The 27,650-nt window shown below is 38.3% G+C and overlaps 1 long non-coding RNA gene across 1 annotated transcript in view; it reads right to left on the bottom strand.

Moving 5' to 3' along the window:
* The window catches only part of LOC143709801 (uncharacterized), a 37,187-nt gene extending 9,745 nt beyond the window's left edge, over positions 1–27,442 (bottom strand). Inside the window, exons 1-4 of the long non-coding RNA XR_013194401.1 lie at positions 27,365–27,442; positions 22,927–23,128; positions 16,548–16,665; positions 9,269–9,472 (exon numbers count right to left, since the gene is read on the bottom strand). This is a non-coding gene — a long non-coding RNA (uncharacterized LOC143709801). The remainder of the gene's footprint in view (positions 1–9,268; positions 9,473–16,547; positions 16,666–22,926; positions 23,129–27,364) is intronic.
* Between the last annotated feature and the right edge of the window lie 208 nt (positions 27,443–27,650).

The following is a 27,650-nucleotide window of genomic DNA, read 5'->3' as shown; positions in this document are numbered from 1 at the left end:
CTGAAATATTCTTGAATATAACCTGAAATATTCTCGATTTTTGCTGTTTTTTAAAGAAAGTCGAAACAATTTTTTTGTGGTAATAAAGATTATGCCACATATACCATCAATTGAACTTGTACTGAATCTGAATTATTCTCAAATATAACCTGAAATAACCTAGATTTTTGCTATTTTTTAAAGTACAAGTGGATTTTAGTGTTTTTTTTTTTTGTTTTTTGTTTTTTTAATCAACATTTTCCCACAAATGCAGTCAATTGAGCTTAACCCGGAATATTTCTTTAAAGATATGTGTTGCAAAATAACATCTGTGCACTCTGATTTTTATTTTCCGGAATGTCTAAGTGTTGTTCACTAATCCATTTAACAGGATTTGGAATCCAATTGGTACAGCTTAAGTACAGTTTCACAACAAGGAATAGGCATAGATTACATGGCAATGGAAAAAAACAAAAAAAGAAAGAAGCACATTCCTATTGTCACTAGCCCGTTTGCCTACTCCCACATGTACATCTGGCTCACTGTGCAACAGCAGCTTGAGATAATGACAAAGAAAACAAGCATGCCTTCAGCAGGACAACACATTTGCCTGGAGTGGCCCTACTAGTGTTTTTCTGCTTTCCCCCACCTCCGTTTTCCTTCTTTCTGACTTGCTTCCTTTTTTCTTTTCCTTTCTCTCCAGGCCCAACGTCTGTCACTGTGAGGTAGATAGACTGCACTCGTGTCTTCTTGGGGGTCTAAATGCCACCTGGCACCATCCAAGAATGGGCCAATCTATTCTCATTTTCCCAGCATATGCAGGGGGGTAGAGCAGGAGAGACGCTGCCTATGAATTCAACAGATTATGGTGAGAAAAAAGGCTGATAAATAAAGTTATGCACAGAAATGAAATGCTCAGTTTTTTCGTGTGCATGTTCAAGTATTTCACATCCCTAAAAAAATGATTATTTGGTTATATCAAGGAAGCTTATGTTAGTCTCTAAATAAAAAGGTACGGTCAAATTTCTCATAATTGTGACATATTTAATTACTCATCTCAGAGTTGTAACTGTACATGTTTTACAAAAACATCTGTTTATTATTTGATGTGTATCTCAGGTGCTCTGTGTGGAAATCAACTTTTTTTTGCTATTGATTAACTATGCTAATGATTAAGAATTTAAAATCCCCGTTTAGCTAAATGGATGAGAAAGAGGAATGAGAGAGAATTGTATGCATGTAATTTCCGTGTTTATACTTTTTCCATCTGTCGTCCTGAGCAAGATACACTAATGCAGAGAAGCTTGACTGAATTCCAGCACTTGCCACAGCTGACATACTCGTGCCATTCAAGACCACAAGCATATGGGTGATGATAGCCTATGAACACGCTTAAAATGTTCTCCATGCTTTTGGCCCTCGCACAAAAAACCAGTGGAGGCGAGAAGCACTCCACTTCCATTGAAAGCAAAACTACAGTGCTGAAAAGCAGCATCTACAGAGTCTACTGACAGCATATGGCCGGCAGCTACAGTCCCTCAATAGACAACACCACCATGCAAAAACAAACACTCTTACACAAACTTAGCATTCATGCACCTTTCAAGAGGCACCCTGCTCCTTGCCCAAATATTTTTCTTTCTTTCTTCCTATACATGTATTTATTTTGCTGATCGATGCCTATATACATTCATCACAGCAGAACACCACCCTACCCAATACACTCACATACATTTCTAGCTATAAAAGATTGATCACATGGTGTACTGGGGTACCTGGCGAACAGCGTGAGCTGGTAATTAAATATAGGTCTGTAAATGTCACTGTTTTTAATACCATGGCAGCAGTGACGCTATTTTTATTTTTATTTGGTCTTAATTGTCACCCTCGGTCCACTTGTTACGGCCGTCTCCTTATTACACCGCCTCGTCCTCACTGGCTTTGTACGACAGAGTGTTTTATGTTTAAGAATCTCATTCAAAGGCCTTTGCCACTCTGACACACGAGAGGGTGTGGAAGTGAGACCAAAAAAAAAGAGCAGAAATTAGAGTCAGAAGACTGATTGAATTAGAGTGGTGGATGGCCATTAAAAGCAGGACATTTTGACAGGGCTGGAGGACACTAGACTACCTGGTGGGGAAGGCGAACAGGTTGTGGTGGCGGCTGCTTGTAGTTGTGTATGGCACACTGAGGTTTGTTTGTTTTTTGCTGTGGACCCGGGAGAGAGCTGGCCATGTGCCCGGGATCAAATAGAGATGGAAACCTGTGTGCTTGAGGGTCAGAGTTTGTAACACACACACACACACACACACACACACACACACACACACACACACACACACACACACACACACACACACACACACACACACACACACACACACACACACACACACACACACACACACACACACACACACACACACACAATAAATAATGCTGAAAAAGTAAACAGATTTACATATATTTAAGGGTGTTTTGGTTTACTTACCATTTTGAACACACAACTTTTAGGAAGTGCATGCATTCAATTACAATTAATTTCTTACGTCATAAATAAGCATAAAAGGTAATAGGCCTATACAAGTAAGTTGGGAAAAAAAAGTCAAGAAGCACATAGAATTTGACCATTTAAAACCATGCATGGGAACTTGCTTTTTTTTTAACTGTTAAAACAGGTTAGAAATCTTATTAGAGTTATTAAATCTAAAAAGGAAATTGGTATAATGATGGCAGAAATTAAGTTATGGCATTACTGTAAGCCATAAGGCCATGAAAACTGTTGCCTTCATTTTTTTAAGTTCTATGAACACCTTTTACATTTTGCCTTTCCTTTATAGCTGCGGACAAGGTGGATATACAGTATCTATATTGAGAGTGTCTCTTTCACAAAAGTGAGAGATACTTACAAAAACTATTTTGAAGACAATTTTTTAAATTAAAAAACTAATCAGATCATATAATTTATTTTTTAACTAGAAAAGTATTTTTTTGGGCTCAAAAACAACAATAAGGGTAATATATAATATAAACATTAATCATAAACTTGAACATATAAATTCATATTAAAAGCTTAAAAAAACTTATGAAATAATAAAAAAAATGATACAAATAAAAATGAACAACATTTAACACTGTAAAAATGCAGCGCAAAAATCTTCACTCAGATTCAAATCGTCACTGGTTTATATTTGAACAACTGCTGTACGTACAGGAACAGCACAATGAACTACTGAAACATATTTGAATCTAACATCATCCCACAAGCCGTTTATATTATTGTCCTGTGTGTCTTTGCCTATTGTTCAATGACAATACAAAGCATTGCAAGTGCATCGTCATCCGCCATCTCAAACCGGTGAAAAGACAAGATTGCTTTTGTCCGCTGCAATGCTTCCCTCCTGACTCAAGCCTGAGCCCCCACCCTCTGCCAATTAACTGTGTGACCATAATGGATGTTGTTTGGCATGTTTTGCTGTGGGCAGATTGAATTAGTAGCCGGGTGGGGTTCGACTCTGAGCGATTTGAATGATTAGCTTAACGTCTCTTACAGCGGTAATGAAACACAGTTATGCGTTCCCTCAATTCTGTTAAAACACACACACACACACACACACACACACACACACACACACACACACACACACACACACACACACACACACACACACACACACACACACACACACACACACACACACACACACACACACACACACACACACACACACACACACACACACACCTGAGAGGGAGGTGAGGGAGGAAAAGAGAAAGAGGAGGGTGCTAGAAGGGGGAATCAGACGATACACCGAACAGATGGATCTTGCGTTCAAGCACTTGAGTTCCTGATGAAGTGATTCTATTATGAGACACCCCCTTTTTTCAAGCTTTGTGAAATCTTGAATTGAATAAATGTATCATTTGGGTGGCTTTACCTCTCTCGCCCTTTGTGTCCATCCAGCCTTTCTCCTTCTCCACCCACTCTGTCCCTGGTCTAGACCTTGAATGTTTCCTTTCCTGTCTCTCTCTCTCTCTCTCTCTCTCTGGAAGAGTGAAGGCTCAGATACTAAAAAAAAATGAGCGCCAGACACAGCTTTTAACTTAATTCTGTTTGCATATGAGATCAATTAGCTTTTCAACGGAGTTGTTTCACTGATTATTCACCCCTGTTTTCAATTACGCCTCGCTGCCGCGGGATTTGCGGAAAACGGGGCAAATCCGTCCATGCCGAGTATGACTTTTCCACTCACTTTGATTGGAGGAAGCTTCATGATTTCTTTGCATTGACAAGTGTCTGCTCCTGATACTACTTCTCTTTGTCATCTATGCTGCTGCTGAAGGAGAATAGTTGCCTTGAGCAAGAGCCCAGCGTTGTGTGCCAATTTCAATTCACTTTACTCGGGATAGTTCACAGTTGTCCCCCTGGGACAACCTCGACACTTGTTATTACATTCCATCAGGTTGCCAATATTAAATAAACATTATTTGTTGTTGTTTTATTAGTTTGAATATCAATTTATCAGTTCTCCATGGCTAAAGTTTATTTAATTTGTGAGATCTTCTGAGGTGCTCATAAATCATCACCTCTAATGGATCTATAAAGAAATCAATCAGCAAGTTGGCACATTTCCATATGAAATTCAGAGTTTCATCAATTTTTCGTAATACAGTAAGTGCCCCGGTTCAAAGTAGTCTCACAGCTCATTCCCTGGGTTATAAAACACACCATGTTGCAGATTTAGAAACCCCAAACATACTGCAAATCAATCGTTACGAGCACAGTGCGCCCCACATAAACGGAGCACAGAGAGACCTTTCACGGCCTCCTGTGCATATCATCTCTCACATTACGCTGCAGGCCAAAACGGCATTGTGAAAGAATTCACATAGTCGTTTGCAATAGCCATTTTCTTCTGATATCTAACTTGCCCATAGATAAGTTAAGTTAGTGTGTTTTACATACCCATTTGCATAGGTTCATGGTTCAGACTGCTTATTTTAAGAAAACATGTGACTTCCATAGAAATTTGTGTGAGGTGGGTGTATATGTACATATTCAACAAACCATGGCAAAAGTCAATAACTGAAAGTTTTGCTTCTCGTCAGCATGATGTTGGCTGAAACTCAATGGGGATGTGTGTGTGTGTGGGGGGGGGGCATGCCCAGTTTACAACTGATTGTCGGATGAGGTGTGTGTGCAGGGTTAGAGTTTATTCAGAAGTTCAGAACAGTTTACAACCCTCTGGCTCCACTGTCATCAGACATTTTTCAAAAACATCTGTAAATCAAAGCAGTGTTTACACAAGAATCCAGATCATCGATTAAAAGAACCAAAATTATGCAAGTATACTATGTCGTTCCAAAAATATCCTCGCTGTGTCCTTCATTTGGCCAGAGACTTAATGTTCCCATTGCAGATTCACACTAAAGACCCCCAACACTGTATCCACTGTGCCTGTATCCCTAGGGGTTTGTCCACAGTTGATAACGTTCCATCGAAAATGTGTGTGTAGTCAGTGCATGTGTGCACATTGATGTCTGCTACTGCAAAACCGACCACCTAGAGGTGCTATCAAGATCTAATTCTCCATTGAAGTCACCTACCCAATGCTGGATCTTTGTGTAGAGCCAAGAAAAGAAAAGAAAATACCCACCATCCCTCATTGCGATAACGTAACTTTAGAAAAGAAAGACCTGGAGAAATGGACTATCAGGTCACCCAGCCCACATCACACGTTTGTTCTAAAACGGTGTAATGATCCAGTACTTTCCACACTGCTGGAGAGCAGCACAGGATCAGAATTGCACAATTGCACAGCAGTAACCGGCTGGGACACGGAGGCTCAGGATGACAGTAACAAGTGGTGGCGTGGACAGTTGGTGTTATAATTACATCACGAACGGGTCATTAGCAGAAGGTCAGCACGTTCTGACACCACACCTGGCGACGGACACCCCGAAAATGTCTGTTGATTAGCGCATGCCGAACACACCTTGTTTAAATCCCTTACGAGTCTCAGCATGCTTAAATTGAAAAGCGAGATCTAGAAAATCATTAAGAGCAAAATTAAAATAGTAAAGAAAATAATGGATTCGGCAATACGTCAAAGGCTTCTAAAAGTGCACTTATTATGTGCGAAAAGCAACCCATGCAGTCCCTTCCGTCGTTTCTAATTAACAGATGCCCATTTTAGAGGATGCCACATGCCATTAAAGCCACAGCAGTCCTGACTGCACCCATAAAGGTTTACTGCCATCAGTAAATGAAGAAATAGAGGCAAAGCTCACATGCAAAGACATTCACCGGAAAGGCCACATCTGGATCTTAAATTGTTCCTCATTTGAATCAAATTTGCCATTTGATTCATTCTAAGAGAAAAACGGTAATTGATTCAGACTTAACAGGCGTAACAGGGTTTTCTCTCTGACTCTTGGCTTGGAGCAAACAGAACTTATATTGATATCCTGAAACAAGGACAAGCATAAAAGAATTAACGAATTCACATTCCTTATTTACTTGTTTGCAAAGAATAGCATTCACAAAAATGCTGGGAAATGTTTGATTGTAAAATGTAAAAATGTCTTCATTTTCATGAAACATCTTTCAAAACCATTATTAAAATAATATCACAAAAAAATCAAAATAATTAACTAATATTTGGCTTTCAAACTGTGAAGAAGCAGCTCATAAAATCTGGATTCTGGAACAAACTAAATATCAAATCCGGATGCATTATTATTATTTTTTTTACATATGGGGTGGATTTTTCCTTTTATTTATGGAGAAGGGGGGTTAAAATGTATTTACACCAACAAAGCCTTATAACCTGTTCAGTAGGCTCCCTTCAGTTTTGGAGGGAAGCGTTTCCATGGAGACACAGTAAAGCCACATGAGATTCCTCAACTGTGATAGCGCTATTAAAACAGTAACGTTCCCAAATGGTTACATTTCCATTTCGCAAAGGTTATGATTGTTTAATTTTAATCTATGACCTGCTGTATTCTGTCTTCCAGAAAAATGTTGTGATCACTCTGTTATAAAACTGTTTGCACAAGATTCACTTTTAGCGGAATATATATGCTACTACTTGTCTAAGTGAACAGACTTAAGATTTTTGACTGGTGGATGATAAAATAAGTGTGTGGGGGGGGGGGGGTGTCACATTTAACCCTTAAACGCATACCTCGGGTCTTTAGTGACCCGGGACGTCATTCAACATTCTTAATATTCCTCAATCAATTCATTCTAAACAATTTAACAAGAAAAACATAAAAGAATGGCTGTCTTCCCACTCATTTAAAAAATAAATATTGTATAGGATCACTACCGACCCGAGGTGTGTAACATTGTAAGTATATGTGATGACAATCTGATGACTGAATAAGTGCAATTCACCTTTATTCCACAAGGTGACAATATCGGATACTCAATGATAAAGTGACGTTTCACTCATATTGTCACTGCAGGCAGAAAACAAAAGAAAAGGAAGTATCATCAGCAAAACTTGAATTGGCTCAGCGATTTACTGTAGAACAAGTACTGAATGCAATCTAATATTACTGTCTTCAGAGAGATGCTTCGTGATGCTCACGTGAACATGCGTTGGAGATTTATATTTTGTAAATAAAGGGGCAAATTATGTTTTTTTTAGCAAACAAAGCAGTAAGGCTAGGCCAGCAAGAAACCAACCAGAATACACTAGCAACTGAATAGCAACACACTAATATTATAACTTGGCAACAACATATAAATGCTATAACAATAGCCCATGGCGATTTTTGGGAGAGTGAGCATTACTTTTCTATCAAAAAACATATAAATCTAGTTACCTTTATAGCGAAAAACATAAGCTAATTCAAAATTTCTACAAGACAGTCCTTCTCTGCATTTTTGCCACTGGTCTCCTAAAGCAGACATACTGAAGGCCTCTATAAACCTCACCAGAAGTGTGACAGTGGGCCGTAACCGTGCTGGTTATACAGGGGATAATGACAGCACAGCGGCGAACTGGTTTAGTGTGTCTGTCAGTCAGACAGTGCTGCCTCAGGCCCCCTGACACACCTGTTTTATGGTTAAACGTAAAGCCTGTTTTCGCAGTGTGTGTGTGTGTGTGTGTTTGTGTGTGTGTGTGTGTGTGTGTGTGTGTGTGTGTGTGTGTGTGTGTGTGTGTGTGTGTGTGTGTGTGTGCGGGGGGATTTGCTTAAGGGGGTTGGTGGGTCGGTTGAGCGGGAACTGCTGAAGTGGCAGGTGGAAGCTTTCAGTGACAAAACAAACTCACTCAACATTTCTCTTCTCAGCAGTCCACTCAATCTTTTTGCACTCTTTCTCCACCTTTCACTATCTGTCTTTATTTCTTTAAGCCCCCACTCCTTTCTTTACTTTTCTTTGTCTTTGTCTAAGCGAGTAAATAGCCAAAAGCAACACTATCAACTTATCTGGGAGTTTCTTCGACTTTGGGCACTTTTATGTCCCAGGATTTGAACTGATTAAAATGTTTGTAATATGAGGGTCCTATAAATGTATCACATTTTTTATTATTCAACATTTAAAAAGTGTAATTAAGTAAGTATTCAAACTGCAAGTATTCAAAAAGTGTGAAAATATCATTCGATTGTGCGAAATGAAAGTAAATTTACACTACCACTCAAAAGTTTGTGGTCAGTGAGATTTTTTATATTAAAGTCACGATGAAACATAAGTTTTCCATATTGTGACATACATCCGAATGTAACAGATTTTTAATGTAAGAAATCAGTAATCAAACACTAGTCGGTTCACTTGTGTTCCTGATACTCCCAACATGGCATTTTACATATAATGTTTTTTGTAAATTTATGTTGTAAACTAAAATACTTCAATGTATACAGCGAAGTACCTTTTCTAAAAGATAGCTTGACTTTAAAGTCTGAGTAGGCCTATCTTGGCAAACTGCAGTTTCAAGTCTTTGACTCCCTCAGTCTCTGTTTTCTCCCCAGTGACTGTCCGTATCTTTCGCCCTTCTTCGTATTGTCACTTAATCTTTGGCTCCATCGGTTTTAACTGTTTTGTCTCCATTTATCTCTCTCTCCCTTTCCCACTCCCTCTTTATCTCTTTCATTCCATCCTTTTTCTCTCTCTCCCTCTCTCTGAGAGTGCTTATTGTAGTGCCTCAGGAGGACATAGACAAAGAACGTTTACGCTTCCCTACCACCTCCTCTCTGTCTGTGCTTCCCTGAGGCGGTCTCCTCCACTATAACCCCCTCCCTTTCTCTCTCTATTTTCCACCACTCCCCCTGCCACTCTCACCAGGGTCCTGTCTCGCTCCTTCCCCTTTTTCTCTTGTTCATCGAACTCTGCTCTCTCCATGCTCCTCCTTCCCACAGGTCTGTTGTTCTCACCATCCCGCTCCCTCCGTATCTATCGTCTCTCTCTTCATTCCTCTCCCTGTGTCACTGACACCTCTGCTCCCTTGGCTCCCACACTGGCAGATCGACACGTGGACACAACACACTGTAGGGGGGCGGGGGGGGGGTTGGGGGTTGAACATAAATGCTGAATTAATGACAGCTCTTTATACATAAAATCAACATGAAAGCAAAGTTTAGCCTAATTACTTTATTAATGCATGCTCCTCGTCTAATTGTGCATAAGTCATCAGTGCATGTTAAAGAAAAAAAGTCTTCATAATATTTTATTATAATGTAATAAATTTCTCTGACACGATATCCACACGCGCTTTATATATAGAACCTTTTAGGGGTTCCCATCATGTGAGCATTTTATGTATTTAGTTTTAATTAATTCATTTTCATTTAATTAATTGTTTATTTTGATAAAGTTTTGTGAATTAAGCAGCTTGTAAACATACTTTATCACAAGGAAAAATAACCTGTTAAACACGAAAGTATTATGCAATCATTTATGAAACTTAGAAACATCTACTTAGAACCTAAAACCTTTATGGCATAAAGAGTTCTTTAAAACTGAGTAAAGAACCATAGCGTTCTACATAGAGCCCCAATTAAACTTTTTTTCTAAGAAAGCATAAACCATAACCTCATAAATCAGATTATGGGTTGTAGATAAACTGATAATTATTTTAAAAAATATAGTAAAATAATAATATAATTAATAACCAAATAAATGTAACATAAAACATTAAACATTGTAATCAATTATTTTAAATGCTACAAGTGAATTTTGGCATCATACAGTATTAAAAATGTTATGAAATAAATAAAAAATAAATGATAATAATAATAATATGTATGTATGTATGTATGTATGTATGTATGTATGTATGTATGTATGTATATATATATATATATATATATATATATTTATATATGTAACCAATATAGTACCAATATATTGTGCATCTCTGTGACGTAAATACATTTCATAAAATACCATTCACAGTCCAATGTGTCACACTGATACTTCTCAATGTGTCATTTCAATTCAATTCAATTCAATTCAAATTTATTTGTATAGCGCTTTTCACAATACACATTGTCTCAAAGCAGCTTTACAGAAATTGCATTTCGGAAATGTACATAGAAAAATACAGTTAGTTAATCAAGTATTAATTTATGGCATAACATATCGCCGGCTTTGAGTCGTCTCTTCACAGGCGTCGAGTCGTCTCTTCACAGGCGTTGGGGCATCTGAAGTCTCCGTGAGAGGCTGGATACAAACTGGAGCTGACGAACGCTATTTACCTCGGGACTAGCGTCCCGAGATAACAGCAGAAAGGCAGATGGGAAATAATTAGCATAGCTGATGTTCATAATGTTAATGCATTCGAACCGATTCAGCAGTATCAAAGGTTAAGCATTAAGTGAATGCTTGGTTAAAGAGATGCGTCTTTAATCTAGTTTTAAACTGGGACAGCGAGTCTGAGGCTCGTACAATATCAGGAAGGCTATTCCAGAGTTTAGGAGCTAAATGCGAGAACGCCCTCCCTCCTTTAGTGGACTTAGATATCCTAGGAATGACCAGAAGCCTCGAATTTAGTGATCTTAAAGAGCGCGATGGATTGTATGGCGATAGAAGGTCTGTTAAATACACAGGAGCTAAACCATTTAGGGCTTTATAGGTCAGTAGGAATACTTTGTAATTGATACGTAACTTAATAGGTAACCAGTGTAGAGATGATAAAATAGGTGTTATATGATCATATTTTCTTGATCTAGTAAGAACTCTAGCAGCTGCATTTTGCACTAACTGTAGCTTGTTAATTGAGGATGTAGGACAGCCAGCTAATAAAGCATTACAGTAATCTAGTCTCGAGGTCATGAAAGTATGAACTAACTTTTCTGCATCAGAAACAGATAGCATGTTGCGTAGCTTAGCAATGTTTCTAAGGTGGAAAAAGGCTGTTCTTGTAATATATGAAATATGATTTTCGAAAGTCAAGTTGCGGTCTAGTATAACACCCAGGTCTTTTACTGTAGTGGACAAAGTAACAGGACATCCTTCTAAATTAAAGTTGTATTGTAAGGGATTTTGTGGGTAGTTTTTTGGACCAATAAGTAGTACCTCCGTTTTATCTGAATTTAATAGCAGGAAATTACACGTCATCCAGCATTTTATATCATTTAGACACTCTGTCAATTTAGATAAGTTAGTGTTTTCATCTGGTCGTGATGAGATATATAATTGAGTGTCATCAGCATAACAGTGGAAATTAATTCCATGTTTTCTTATAATATTACCAAGTGGCAGCATATATATTGAGAATAGCAGAGGGCCTAACACCGATCCTTGCGGCACTCCATAGTCTACTGACGTTATCTTTGATTTTTCCCCATTTAGACAGACAAAATGGTAACGGTCTGATAAGTAAGATCTAAACCAGCTTAATGCCTGTCCCTGAACACCAGTGTAGTTTTGTAGTCGATCCAGGAGTATTTTATGATCGATAGTGTCGAACGCAGCGCTTAGATCGAGTAGAACTAGTATTGAGATACAGCCTTGGTCAGAAGCTAAAAGTAAATCATTTGTAATTTTAACTAGCGCAGTTTCTGTGCTATGATGCGGTCTGAATCCCGACTGGAATTTTTCATAGATATCATTTTCTTGTAAGAAAGAGCACAATTGAGCGGACACAATTTTTTCTAGTATTTTAGACATAAATGGAAGATTTGAGATGGGTCTGTAATTTGCTAAGTTATTTGGATCTAATTGCGGTTTCTTAATGAGAGGTTTTATTACTGCCAGCTTGAATATTTTTGGAACATGACCTAAAAATAAAGACGAGTTAATAATATTAAGAAGAGGCTCTTCGACTACAGGTAACACTTCTTTCAGTAGTTTAGTGGGTATTGGATCTAATAAACATGTTGTTGGTTTCGATGCAATGATAAGTTTATTTAGCTCTTCCTGTCCTATAGTTGTAAATCGGTGTAGTTGTTCTAGAGGGGCCATAATTGAGGCTGAATCATAAGACATCATAGAGGATTGTATATTTACAATTGTGTTTCGGATGCTTTCTATTTTCTCATTGAAGTAATTCATAAAATCATTACTACTATATTGTAATGGAATATTTTGCTCTGGTGATGTTTGTTTATTTGTTAGTCTAGCCACGGTGTTGAATAAAAACCTTGGATTATTTTGGTTATTTTCTATTAGTTTGCGGAGATGCTCAGCCCTTGCTGCTTTTAGAGCCTTTTTATAACGTGACATACTGTCTTTCCACGCGATTCTAAAGACCTCTAAATTAGTTTGTTTCCATTTACGCTCTAAGTTACGAGTTTCTCTCTTGATTGCATGCGTAGCACTGTTGTACCATGGTGCTTTAGTTTTCTCTCTTACCTTTTTTAATCTAATTGGTGCAACAATATCTAGTGTACTAGAGAACATGGTGCTCAAACTGCTAGTCATTTCCTCTAGTTCATCTGTTTGTTTGGGTGCACTGCGCAGCTGAGATAGATCAGGTAAGCTATTTGAGAATCTATCTATAGTGGTTGGAAGGATTGTTCTGCCTGGTCGATAACGTTGCGCAACGTGACAAATTTCAGCAGTACGTATTATACAAGTTACCATGTAATGATCAGTGAGATCATCACTTTGCGGTATAATATTTATATCAGTTGGATTGGTTCCATATGATATAATTAAATCTAGTGTATGATTTAGACGATGAGTGGGACCGCTGACGTTTTGCGTGACCCCAAAGGAGTTTAATAAATCTGTAAACGCAGTCCCTAACGCATCATTTGTATTATCTACGTGTATGTTAAAGTCTCCAACAATTATTGCTTTATCGACATTGACCAATAGATCTGAGAGAAAGTATGCAAACTCTTTTAGGAAATCAGCATAGGGCCCTGGAGGTCTATATAGGGTAGCCAAGGCTAGAGATAATATGGATTTGTTTCTTGCATCTAAGAGCGTAACATTTAGCACAAGTACTTCAAACGAATTAAACCTGTGACCTGTTTTCTGAGTAACATTAAGAATATCTCTATAGATTGTTGCAACCCCGCCGCCACGACCGATCAGACGGGGCTCATGCTTATAACAGTATCCTGGTGGAGTAGACTCATTTAGACCGAAATAATCATTTGGTTTAAGCCAGGTTTCAGTAAGGCAAAGTACATCGAAACTATTATCTGTGACCATTTCATTTACAATAACCGCCTTAGGTGTGAGCGATCTAATGTTTAGAAGACCTAGCTTTAGAAATTGTTTTTGTTCACTGATATTTAGATTTTCTGGTTTAATTACAATAAGATTTTTGCTAGATCCTACACTAGATTTATTGTTTGGCCTCACTAAGCGAGGAATAGACACAGTTTCTATATAATGTTCTACACTACTTATATCAATTAAGTTGGGACAGCAAAGACTGTGATTTGGACTTTGACTTACTAGTCATATGGTGTGTAACGTCTTGGAGATGTTGTCGGACAGAACAGCCGCTCCGATTCTGCTGGGGTGCAGGCCATCAGCACGGTAGAGCCTAGGTCGCTCCCAGAACAGATTCCAATTATTTACAAAGAGCAGTTTCTGTTCATTACACCATGACATTAACCATTCATTTAGAGCAAATAATCTACTGAACCTTTCTTGTCCTAGTCGGTACGTGGGAAGCGGTCCAGACACGATGATAGTTGCTTCAGGCGATGTGCTGCGAACCGTCTCGATCAGGCTTCTGTAGTCCTTCTTCAGAACCTCCGTCTGCCGCAGCCTGATGTCGTTCGTCCCGGCGTGTAGGACCACAGCTCCGACGCGCTCGTCACCGTTCAGGATCTCGGGAATCTGTGCGGCGACATCAAGAACACGAGCACCAGGAAAACAGTGAGTGCGCACCTTAAGCTTACCTGAGGTAGCACGGACATGACGGACCATGGAAGTGCCGATGATCACGGCGGCGTCACGTTCCGGCTCGCGAAGAGGGGAGAAGCGGTTCCGGGTGGAGATCTCGAAGACCGGGAGGGGGGGGGAAGTCCTTGGTCTGGTCCTGGCTCGTGTCTTCCGCTGTGGGATCACCCAGGGTCCGTGGTGTTGCCTCGGTGCCGGAGTGAATGAAGGCAGAGATGATCGCGTCCTCCTGGGCAGAGAAACGCACGGAGTAGACGAAGTCGGAGTCAAAAAGTTACTAACCACTGACTTGTGAGCATCGGCGCGTGATGTTTCGAGCGTTGATCGCCGATCTCGCAGCTCGGCTTGCTTCACCAGCAGAACGCGGATCTGTTTCTCCACCGACTCCAGCTCCAATCGTACCGAAACCAGCTCGAATGTGTCCTCACCTGCACTCAGAGGTAACGTTAGACACACATCCGATATGTTCGCCATTATAACAGATGAACAGTAAATTAGTAGTGATACTACCAATATCACTACTAATTTAGGACTGAAATGATGGATATAACACGTATCCTTTCAGTCAAACGGGTGTAAAATGAGAGGGTCGATAGGCGCGAGGCCACGCGTGAAATGCTAGCGGGCTAAAGGCTAGTAGCCGAGATTCGGAAAGTTGGATCTAAGTAGCGATATCAAAGCAATCCGATTGTTTTTTATAAGGAATAGTGTCGAGGATAAGTTCACATGATATAAAAATAGAAAGTGCTTGTTTATAAATGAGTGGTAAAGAAGAAAATCAGCGATTAATGAATCAATTCGACGGAGCTCCAAACACAAACACAGATCGCACGCGCATGCGCATATCAAGATGCACACCAGTTGTGTCATTAAGCATATAGGACTGATTTACTGATTGCTGTTAAGAGAGCCATATACTGTACGTGCTGTTGTGCATTCGTCTTATGGCCCTGTATCTGAGCAGAAGTGATATTTTAAAATCTGCCATATAAATGTAGGCTCCATATCGCACGTTTAATTTAGACATGTCTAAGGCAGAGGGACATGCTGAGATGGACTACACTAGGCCCGGACAGCGGCGAGACGGGATCGGAGATCAGCAGGTGGTGGTGGTGGTGGTGGTGCGGGGGGGGGGGGGGGGGGGTTCTTGGTTACACCCCGTCGGGAGCAAGTGACTGACAGCTTAACGTACTCCCATTAAAAAAGCTGTATGACATGTTCCACATGCTTGCTGTGGAGGGGATGGGGGCCTGTGTTTGAAAGCGACGGGAGAGCTGAACCCTAGGGAAGGCCGTATGGTTTCAAAAAAGACGAGACAGAGTGACTGAAATAGTCCAAACCAGCAGCAATAGTCATAATGAACGCTAGACAAAAACTCAGTCAACTGGCTGTTGTGTTCAGATTCAGAAATAAAAAAGATAATAAAAAAGAGAGACAAAAAAAACAATGACAATTTACAGCCCACACAGAGTTTATATTGTTTACAATGTGCAACCACTGGCATTGTACAATCATTTATATAAATATGAAATATGACTATTACACCCCCTTTGCAAAATGTACCCTTTATTTGAAACATACCTTAATATGAGTAATGTTTTTGATACACATTACTGCATGCTCATGTTTTTCAACTCTCTGATGAGAAATGCTGAACTTTTTAAGTGTATTCCATTTTTGACATTTTACATTTGTCTCTTAGGTAGCTGTGAAAAATATATGTTCTCGTCATTTTTTTATAGGTTTTAATAAGTCAAAAATTCCCTCTGAGGATAAAGTGAGAGGATTTTTTCTCGGGAAATGGTGCCCTTTGAGTCCCCATGGAATATTCATTATTTAATTTATAGCAGGTAAAATGATCATGTAAATACTATTTTCTATAATATATTTAGCTGTAAAAATAAGTAAATAAATAAATATTTAAATAAATAATATTGGTACATTGTAAGGCTACAACCACAAATGTATGGGGTTTAGGCTATAACTACATATTCAATGATAATAGATTCAGCATCAGCTATTTAAAAACTATATCGGTTAACCACTAATCTGAATATTGAGGGGAAACGTCCCCATCAATCTCTGTGTTGGTTACAACCATGGTACTTTGGGCCTGAAAGAAATAAGTACATAAAATACGAAATATTTTTTCCTGAAGCTTTTTGGGCAGCATTTCCTAAGAATGGGCTGGGAACATTCTCAGACCACTTAATAAAAAAAGCAACTTTTCATGAGCTGAGAAGCGACTACAGACCTTTAAAGCACTATTGCAGAAGTTCTTCATGATTTTTGGCTAATGTAGGTCTGAAATCCACAGTCCAACAACTTGCAAGCCTCCTCAATATCTCTGGAATCCACCAAATAAGCCCAACCTGAAGAAAGGAAATGACTCATGAGTTCATGGTAAACTATTTGCGTGAGAGAAATGACACTCCAGCCTTCCATCAAGAACAGCCTCACACTCTCTCATCATGAAAGAACTAGCCGTGATATACGAGAAGGTTACACAGATTATGATGATGACAGAGATGCTGTTTGTTTAAAGGGTGACAACGGCTCAAATCAACCTTACAGAGTTTAGTTTTACTGAAGAGTCGAGCTCTTATAGTAGTCTAACTGCGCATGATTGTAACTCAAGCTTAGTGGGACAGATGTTGTCGAGGTGTAGACTTAACGCTAAAGCAATTGTGCAGATACTATGTCATTCGTCTCAATAGCTTCTTGAGAGTCCGTTGATATAAATTTCGTAATTTGAAAATCACGCGTGAACACAAAGTATCTGGACACTTAAAGGGATTGTTCACCAATAATTTTAATTTGCCATTATTTACTCGCCCTCAAATTGTTCCAAACCTGTCCTCATTTCTCTCTTCTGCAGAACAAAAAAAAAACATATTTTGAAAAATGCTGTTAAAAAGTTTTTGCTAATGTAATTAATGAGGTTAAAAACAACACTGGAACCCACTGACTTTCATTGTGTGGGCAAAAACAAAGAGAGACATTTTTCAAAATATACTTTGTGTTCCACAAAAGAAAAAAGAAATTGCCATTCAGATTTGAAACAACATGCAGGTGAGTAAATTATTATTAGAAAATAGATATAGATTACTGTAAATGTTTTTGTAAGAAGTCTTATGCTCACCAAAGCTACATTTATTTGATCAAAAATAGAGTAAAAACAGTAATATTGTGAAATATTTTTACAATTTTAAATTATTCAGTTTCTTGTTTTAATATATGTTATTCCTTTAATGGCAAAGCTGAATTTTCAGCATTATTACTCCAGTCTTCAGTATCACATGATCCATTAGAAATCATTCTAATATTCTGTTTCGGTGCTCAATAAACATCCTATTACAATCAATGTTAAAAACAGTTGTGCTGCTTCATATTTTGTAGAAACAGTGATTACTTTTTTTCAGGATTCGTTGATAAATAGAGAGTTCAAAAGAACAGCATTTCCTTGAAAATGAAGTATTTTGTCAGGATGTAATGGTATTGATAAATTTAATGCATCCTTACTAAATAAAAGTATTTTTTTCTTTAAAAGAGGGAAATCTTACTGACCCAAACTTTTAAAGAGTGGTGTATTTTAAATGATAAAACCATACATGTTTTGCTGAACATAGATACTTTCTGGTTGTCAAACGTTAGTAAATCATAGTTGACATGATGAACAACACCTGCGGTTAAACCTGTATTAACTGACTTCATACATTCTCTAAAATTCAGACATTTGTGCGCAGATGACACTTCCAAATGCAATGACATTCAAACAGTTTAAGAGAGGGTTTCTCTCGGGGGCCTCTGTATAATACATCGCATTGATTTTATTTGGCCTTAAAAATGAATGGTTGTAAAACTATATTGTATGATTCTTGTAAGGAGAGGTTAAAAAGTTTAGGGGCCAGTTCCGCTCTCACCTCCATTACAGTAAAAAGAGAGTCTTCATCTGTTCCTTTTAGAGAGATGGCCAAAGCCCCGTAAGGGATTTTTTCTGTGTGTCTGCCATCAGTGTTTGCTGGTATGTTGCCATGGAAACTGCTCATGGTGATGGCCACTGCTGAGTGGGAGTTTAATGAATTGAGGGGGGGGTAGATGGTTTCTCCCATACATTAGAATGCAAGCATCATAACAACTGCAGAATGTAGTCTCACACCATCAAGAGCTTATAGGTGATGTGTGTGTGTGTGTGTGTGTGTGTTCGTCCATGTATATGTGTATATGGTGGCAGCTTGTTTGTTCGTAGTGTGTCATGTGATATAGGCTTATGTGTGTGTGAGGACAGATCTTATCATTCAAAGCTGGACCCTTTGTTGATGAGAAGACGTCAGAGGGAATGATTGATGGAGCTGTGAGTGATTCAGTGAGATGAAAGGATGGAGAGTCCTTGCTAACCACACACACAAAAACACACACGCGTTATGATTGATACTTTCAGACCCGTGATCCACTTAGCAAATTTAATGCAATTTATATCGACAAGATCAATTTTTTTTGAGAATTAAAAGATCCATTTTAAGCAACACAAGTCAGCATGGAGATCATGCTAAATATCTATGATATTAGGGTGAGCAAATGATGACCGATTTTAAATTTTTGGGTGAACTATTCCTTTTAATGGTCTTTAATTGTGTCAGAGTGCACATACACACATATATGCACACTCGTACACACCTGTCATACTGATATTGATTGATTGCATGGCCCCGACAGTGAGCCTGCCGACACCAAAGAATGAAAATGGAGTAGAATGGCTGAGGGGTGAGGGCTTTACGCTCTCTGTACTGACTCAGCATGCAGACAGAGTCGCAGACACACACACACACACACACACCCCCCGTCAGCTGGAGGGTTTCTTGCCACGGCTGATGCTGCTGCCACATTCTTCATTGGCTCAGTGTCGGCTGCACACGAGCACACACACATACATACAATGCAGACAATGCACTGTCTTTCTCTCTATATATTCTCTCTCACTGTCATTGTCACACTCGCATGCACTGTGTATTTGTGTGTGTCTGTGAAAGCATGTGCTACATAAGCTTTATTATGTGTGTGCGTGTATGTGCCATGGAGGACTATTATACCTGTGGAGAGCTTTCCGTTAGCATTCACATTCTTCTCAAAGGCAGTTGCTCAACTGGCACATGCAGTCACGAACAAGTATACGGCCTGGACGCTGCATTCTGTGCTTCATGGGCACTCAGTTCTGGAAACTTTTTTTTGAGCCAATCATCTAAGTCTTAAGGTAACTAAAAAGCCTCTAAAAAAGACACCACCATTCAAAAGTTTGGGGTCAGTAAGACTTTAAAAAAAAGAAAGAATACTTTTGTTCAGCAAGGACACATCATTGATCAAAAGTGACAGAAAAGATGCAGTTTCAAATGCTGTTCTTTTGAATATATATATATATATATATATATATATATATATATATATATATATATACACACTCACCTAAAGGATTATTAGGAGGAACACCTGTTCAATTTCTCATTAATGTAATTATCTAATCAACCAATCACATGGCAGTTTCTTCAATGCATTTAGGGGTGTGGTCCTGGTCAAGACAATCTCCTGAACTCCAAACTGAATGTCAGAATGGGAAAGAAAGTTGATTTAAGCAATTTTGAGCGTGGCATGGTTGTTGGTGCCAGACGGGCCGGTCTGAGTATTTCACAATCTGCTCAGTTTCTGGGATTTTCACGCACAACCATTTCTAGGGTTTACAAAGAATGGTGTGAAAAGGGAAAAACATCCAGTATGCAGCAGTCCTGTGGGCGAAAATGCCTTGTTGATGCTAGAGGTCAGAGGAGAATGGGCCGACTGATTCAAGCTGATAGAAGAGCAACTTTGACTGAAATAACCACTCGTTACAACCGAGGTATGCAGCAAAGCATTTGTGAAGCCACAACACGCACAACCTTGAGAAGGATGGGCTACAACAGCAGAAGACCCCACCGGGTACCACTCATCTCCACTACAAATTGGAAAAAGAGGCCACAATTTGCAAGAGCTCACCAAAATTGGACAGTTGAAGACTGGAAAAATGTTCACTGGTCTGATGAGTCTCGATTTCTGTTGAGACATTCAGATGGTAGAGTCAGAATTTGTCGTAAACAGAATGAGAACATGGATCCATCATGCCTTGTTACCACTGTGCAGGCGGGTGGTGGTGGTGTAATGGTGTGGGTGATGTTTTCTTGGCACACTTTAGGCCCCTTAGTGCCAATTGGGCATTGTTTAAATGCCACGGCCTACAGTACCTGAGCATTGTTTCTGACCATGTCCATCCCTTTATGGACACCATGTACCCATCCTCTGATGGCTACTTCCAGCAGGATAATGCACCATGTCACAAAGCTCGAATCATTTCAAATTGGTTTCTTGAACATGACAATGAGTTCACTGTACTAAAATGGCCCCCACAGTCACCAGATCTCAACCCAATAGAGCATCTTTGGGATGTGGAGGAATGGGAGCTTCGTACCCTGGATGTGCATCCCACAAATCTCCATCAACTGCAAGATGCTATCCTATCAATATGGGCCAACATTTCTAACCCCTAAAATCCATTGGATCCGTCTACGGCGCGAGCTAATCGCGGCCATTATAGTTAATGCTCTTAAGTCCACCAGCTGCGGACGCAGCGCGTCTCAGAAGCGTCCCAGAAGCGTCTCTCCGCTCCGCTCCGCAGAGAATAGGTAGCAGGTCTATTTTCGCCGCTTGGCACGTCAAGCAGCACAGAGTACATCGTACCGGGCAGGAAATCAGACACAGAACGGCATAGAGGATCCGGATTTTCAAAATAAAACACCCTGTGAAGACCAACGCTCCGCTGCAGAAACGCGTCTGAGACGCTTCCAGTGGACTTTGATACCGAGCTAGGGACGCATCAAAAACGTGGCGCTGACGTTCCGCGCCGTAGACGGATCCAGTGGATTTTAGGGGTAAAGAATGCTTTCAGCACCTTGTTGAATCAATGCCACGTAGAATTAAGGCAGTTCTAAAGGCGAAAGGGGGTCAAACACAGTATTAGTATGGTGTTCCTAATAATCCTTTAGGTGAGTGTATATATATATATATATTTTTTTAAAGTGTTATCATGGTTTACACAATAATATTAAGCAGCTGTTTTCAACATCGATTATAATAATAAAACAAGATATTGAGCACCAAAACAGCAAATTAGTAAGATTTCTGAAGGATCATTTAGCTTTGCCATCTCATGAAAACAATTATTTAAAATTGTAAAAATATTTCACAATCTTACTGTTCATTAATATTTGTTGAAATAACATAATTTTTTCCCCAAAACATTTAAATAATTGTAAAATATATAATTTGAAAATTATATAAGGGGAAATTAGTTTTTTTAATATATAATTGTCATGATTCTGTCATCATGTTCTCGATTTTCCTAGTCTGGTGGCAGAATCATGTTTTGTGTACAAGCGCATAGCCTGTTGTTTGGGCCATGTACTTGTGTTGTCTCGTTAGATACCCCGCCCTCTTGTTATCCTCGTCTTGTCATTACCTAGTCTGTGTCACCTGTTCCCCTCATTAGTTTCCCCCTATTTAATCACCCTTGTGTTTGCTGTCCAGCGTCGGTACATTGTCAACCAATGCGTGTTACTCTTTGTGAGAGTCCTGTGAGTACTTTGTCTGAATCCCGTATTAAGAATTGTGAGTTTGTGTAGCTGTTTGTTTTCTTCATCTTGTCATTATCAGTCAGTTTCTAGTCCTAGTTTATTTCTTGTCTTAGTCTAGGTGTACTGCCCTTCTGTCCTGTTTTGCCCCCTCGTGGGTTTTTGTTTACTGTTTTGTGCCTCAATAAATCCTGTGTGTCCGCATATCGTCTGCGTTTGGGTTCTCTCCTTCACCCTCATGACATATAATAATATATATTATTATTTTAAAAGAAATACATACTTTTATTCAGGAAGGATGTACTGAATAAATAAAAAATGACAGTAGAAACATGTATATAATTATTATAACATGTTATAAAATACTTATTTTGAACTTTCTATTCATCAAAGAATCCGGTTACAATGGTCCCCTTTAGACATTCTATCTATCTAGCCTAATTACGATGTACCTACAGTATGTCAACTAACTCTCATTAGAATAATAGTATAAATAATATAGAATAAATAATACAATTTATGAGATTATTTACAAATAGTTAATCTCCTGTATATAAATATATTACTTAAAGTCTGAAATTGTCAGTATCTGTCAAAATCTGCTTTGTCAGTATGGATTGTAGAATGATGTGGGAAAAATATAATTTAAAGCAGCTGCTGTAACAAAATGTGAATATTTTTGCATATAAATATATAATACATTATAATTATTTTTGTATATAATTGAATTTAACGTAATGCAAGCACTTCCCAAATGTCCAATATTTCCATGTTTTCTCATTGATCATAGTCAAACCCCTTCTGATGAATCTCAGACTGACTTCTGAGACAAGACGATCACTGCACCAAACTGTCACCTTGAAAATGTTGGTAGGCTCAATTTTTGAAAACAAAGAAAGAAAAAAAGAGATATATACGTCACTGTTAAATCGCTTTGAAGAGATGCTTATTACTTTCAATCAACACTCTCTTAACACCTACTCATTAGTCCGGTCCAGATGTTCCACGTATTTGTTCTCTGTTTGCATATATTTCTCTTTCTTTTCTACACGTGCATCACCACCAGCCATCTGTCTCTCATAAGGGGGCTTGCAGGTCCATCTCTCCTCTCCATCACACACCCAAAACACACGTCACACACCCCGTCCTGAAGAATGCGGTGACTGGAACGGGATAGCAACAGCTGGATACACAGGAGAGAGACAGCGAGACAGATAAACATGTGGAACAGTAAACAGAATATACAAATCCTTTTATGGCTTACAAACATAGGGACAGTAAACAAAGCCGAGATGACTGTGGTTTATTAGCCTCAGAGCAATGTGGAAATCTTTAGTAGAACCAGACTGTGATCATCTCTACAATTATTTACCAAAAATATGATTTCTAGTCTGGTTTTGGTCTGTGTTGTTTTGACAGGTCTAAAAATAACAAGTGTCCTGACCACACTCTGTCTTCCTAATTTAATTACGTAGGCTTGACAGAGACAATCTATAAAGAGAACATTTCTGACTTTAACTCCTCCGACCTAGAGATTTTAAGCTGCAACTCAGCACCGTTTGCGTTTCCTTATCGTTTTGTCCAAATGCTTTCTTTATTAATTTGCCAATAGCTTGAAAAAAAGCCATTGGACAGGCAAATGGTAGCAAAGCAATTGGCCAATGTTTTTTTAAATAAAATTATTGAAAAGTTATTGCCATTTAAAAACAAAATCCAAAAAATATGATAATTTTTATTTTATTTTTAAGTGGCATTTCTAGCTCTCCATATACTCAGCCCAACAATTTAAATAAATAAATAAACAAATATAGAATAATAAATAAATAAGAGATGAAAAATAGTATGAAAAGTGCATATCATAATTATATTATGACAGTAACATATAACTTAACTATATGTACTTACTATAGAGTTACGGTTAGGGTTAATTATGCATAATTTACTGTTATTACTATAGTAATTATGTAGTAACGTGTAACTATGTCACCTTAAAATAAAGTGTAACCCTTATTTTTAATGGAATATTGCAATGTTTATTATAAATAATTTATCAGTGTATCATTTTTTTTTTTTAATTCACGTGCCTCCATAATATTTTGTCAAGATAACTTCCCCCTCCCACTACTATTATCTGATGACGTCTTTACTGGCGTGAGTGCAGGACGACCCGTCACTCACATGAGATCACACTCATCACAGCAATAGCAAAACCACAATGATCTAATCAATTTCGAATGGACAAAATCAAAGTCCGCCCTACAGTTATTCTTGTTTGAGAAGAGTTTCACTCAAATATACGTCACAATAGGGAAGAAAAAACAATCACAACTTCCATTTCATGCCGATTTAAATGCTGGACAGTATTTACTGAGTTTCAAATACAGTTTTAACGCTAATTAAAACTGAAATGGTCTAACTGTCGGGAATTTTAGCATAATTTATGGTCAAACCGGTAACTGTTCCATCCCTTAAATAAATAAAAATTAGAGAGAATTCATTCTGTCTGAGTGGCCTTCAAGTCTACCTTGGACAGACTGACAAACTTGATAGCAAAATGGATTACTGTGGACTGTAGGTCAGAATGTTCAATAAAACAATATTCACTTCCAACACCACTTTTTCTATGTCTATTTAAAGCTTAACTAATCTGCCAAAATAAATGTAATTTTCTTAATTTGGTGGCTCAGCCAATATTGATTTATGCAATTAATTGTAATTAATTCAATTAATTAACTGGCACATCATGTTACTAATTCATTTAAAAATTAATAGATTGACAGCCCTAGTTTTTTAACTTTCAGACAAGGTTTTATCAAGCCAACATCAAAGTTAGTCTTAACGAATTTCCTTTTGTAGTGTTTTGATTCTGAAGCTCTCCTCTGATGTGAAGTGGGGCATCAGTAGCAGCGTGCACTGCAGGAAGGAGAGGCCTTGCTTGCTTTGGAGAGGCAGATGTCTGGGAAAGCTTATCTGGGCCAGTTTGCGAGATGCTGCATTGCAAGATGCTTCTACCCCCATGGAGCATCAGCATGGCACTGCAGGGGGGGCGTCAGGCGTGTACGACTAGACTGTACCAACATGTGTAAGTCCTAGTCAACACACACACACACACACCTCGTCACAAGTGTTAACAGATTTTTACTCATTTTCTCCAACCCTCAAACAAACAAATTCACTTCCATTCATCTAAGAAAACCGTATTGTGTGCACATGGATATTTATGTATCGACACAGACACTGCTACACAAAAAAATATACTTAACACAGTTGCAGGATGTATTAAAGGATTGGATCAAAAAAAGGAAAATCAGATAACATTTACATACTCTTATGTCAATCCAAATCCATTTGATGTTTTTCCTCCATGGAGATCAAAATGAAAAGTACACGATTCTTTTATCAGGGCTCTTAAAAGTCTCATCCTCTTAGAAGTCTCTTATGCTCACCAAGGCTTCATTTATTTAATAAAAAATACAGTAAAACTGTAATATTGTTAAATATTAAAATAACTTTTCTATTTTAATAAATTTAAACTTTTTTATTTTATTTATTACTGTGATGATCAGCATCATTACTCCAGTCTTCAGTGTCACATGATCCTTCAGAAATTATTCTAATATGCTGCTTTCTAAGAAACATGTCTTGTTATTATTTTCAATGTTGAAAACTGTTTTTGCTGCTTAACGTTTTTGTGGAAACCGTGATACTATTATAACCTTTGCTTAAGTTTTTTTTTAAAGAGAAATTAATACTTTTATTCATGAAGGATGCATTAAATTGATCAAAAGTGACATTGAAGACAATTATAATGTTACAAAATATTTCTATTTAATAAATGCTTTAATAACAAATGTAATAAATGCAAATAAATTCTGTTTATTGAACTTTTTATTCATCAAAGAATCCTGTAAAAAGCATTACCATTTGTAGAAAAATATTAAGGAGCACAACTGTTTTCAACACTGATAATAACAATAAGAAGAAAAGTTACTTGAGCATAAAATCAGCATATTAGAATGATTTCTGAAGGATCATGTGATACTGAAGTCTGTAATGATGTTGAAAATTCAGCTTTTCCATCACAGGAATAAATTTCATTATAAAATATATTAAAATATTAAACAGTGAGTTGTGATTGGCGAACCACTTAGAGCGTGTTTTCCTGAAATGTCACTCCCCTTACTATAACCGGGAGTTTCATCTTCTCAGGTGTAGCAACAACATCAAATGTATAATTGGAACTGTTAATAGAAACCACAACAACAGTCTGTTACAACGATAGTCAAATGGTCTTCGTTTTACAAGACAAGCCATGACCAAAATTAACGTTATATTTTATAGCAACTATTTCAATCCCATGTGTAATGCAGCTCACTGTCACCGAACGTGTCATTGATTTATGATGTAAAACTCATGATCATGTGCGTACAGTCTGACAAGCAACAATCGTAAAGGACTATTATAAATCGCACAGTGTGACTTCACAAGATCCGGAAAAAGCATGTTCAAGTCCCACCGAGCCATTTGTTGTAGTTCTTGAAAACTGTTTTCTGTTAAAGAGAATATCTCCCTTTGGACTCCATTTTTTAAAATAAATTTAAAAAGTAAAATACCATAATGGGACCCCCTTAATTGATGACAGATATTTTATTTTTGGGTGAACTATCCATTTATTGTAATCATAAAAATAGGTAGCTATAGATATATAAAAATGATCACTTTCATGATGTCATAAGCATTGTTTGCGGCTTCCTGTGGGGAGTGGATTTCCAGTCTAAGTTTACGATAAATGTATTTTTAGTTTCCCAGATCGGGGAAGAGGGAGAGGAACGGAGCACAGAGCCAAGGTGTGTTGATGGAGCTGCAATCCTGACCATCCCCTGGGCAGCACGCGGAGTTACAGTTACATGGACGAGGAGTGTGTGCAAGATCAAATATTCACTTGTGGAAAGTCCGCAGAGGCTGCAGCCTCCTCCCATTAATATCAGCTTCCGTCTGGATTTTGTCAGCCAAACCCAGTGGGAGGAAATCGTCTGTCATCAGGAGCGTACACGTGTGCGCTCACATATACAATCACACACACACACTGTTGCAAAGCAATGCAAGGAGAGGCACACAGCGCACAATGTCAATTTTAGAATTTGGTGATGTAGGAATTTTATACACATGATATCGTTCAGCAGACAAGTGTAGGATACCGTGAGAAAATTGGTGTGAGAATGAAGCATGGTCCTGCATTCTCCTGTCCCTTCTATATCAATCAAGGTTTGGCTTGTTTGCCTTTAAGTTGCCATGAAATCAAACTGACCACTCTTATTTTTTTCACGGAATATTGTAGTATTTTTTTTATTTGTCAGTGTGCATCATTATTTATTTTCTTAATTCATGTGCCCTCTTAATCTTTAAAACATTAACTTACCCTCCCCTTGGCAATGACATCTCTTCTCTTTTGACGTTTGGTCCAGCGCAAGGGCTCAGCAACAACCCTTCCTCTCCACCTTCCTGGCACCTGCCACTCATATGAGAATGCAGCAATAATCAAACATCTATCCACAGATCCAATCAATTCACAATGAAAATCAAATACCACCCTACATTTTTACCTTTATTAACACACACACACACACACACACACACACACACACACACACACACACACACACACACACACACACACACACACACACACACACACACACACACAC

The sequence above is a fragment of the Siphateles boraxobius genome, unplaced genomic scaffold (genome assembly GCF_051911475.1).
Source record: "Siphateles boraxobius isolate OS27281-9 unplaced genomic scaffold, OSU_SipBor_1 46, whole genome shotgun sequence".
Lineage (NCBI taxonomy): Eukaryota > Metazoa > Chordata > Actinopteri > Cypriniformes > Leuciscidae > Siphateles > Siphateles boraxobius.
Note: the sequence above shows the minus strand (reverse complement) of the source record. Positions and strands in the feature narration are given on the sequence as shown.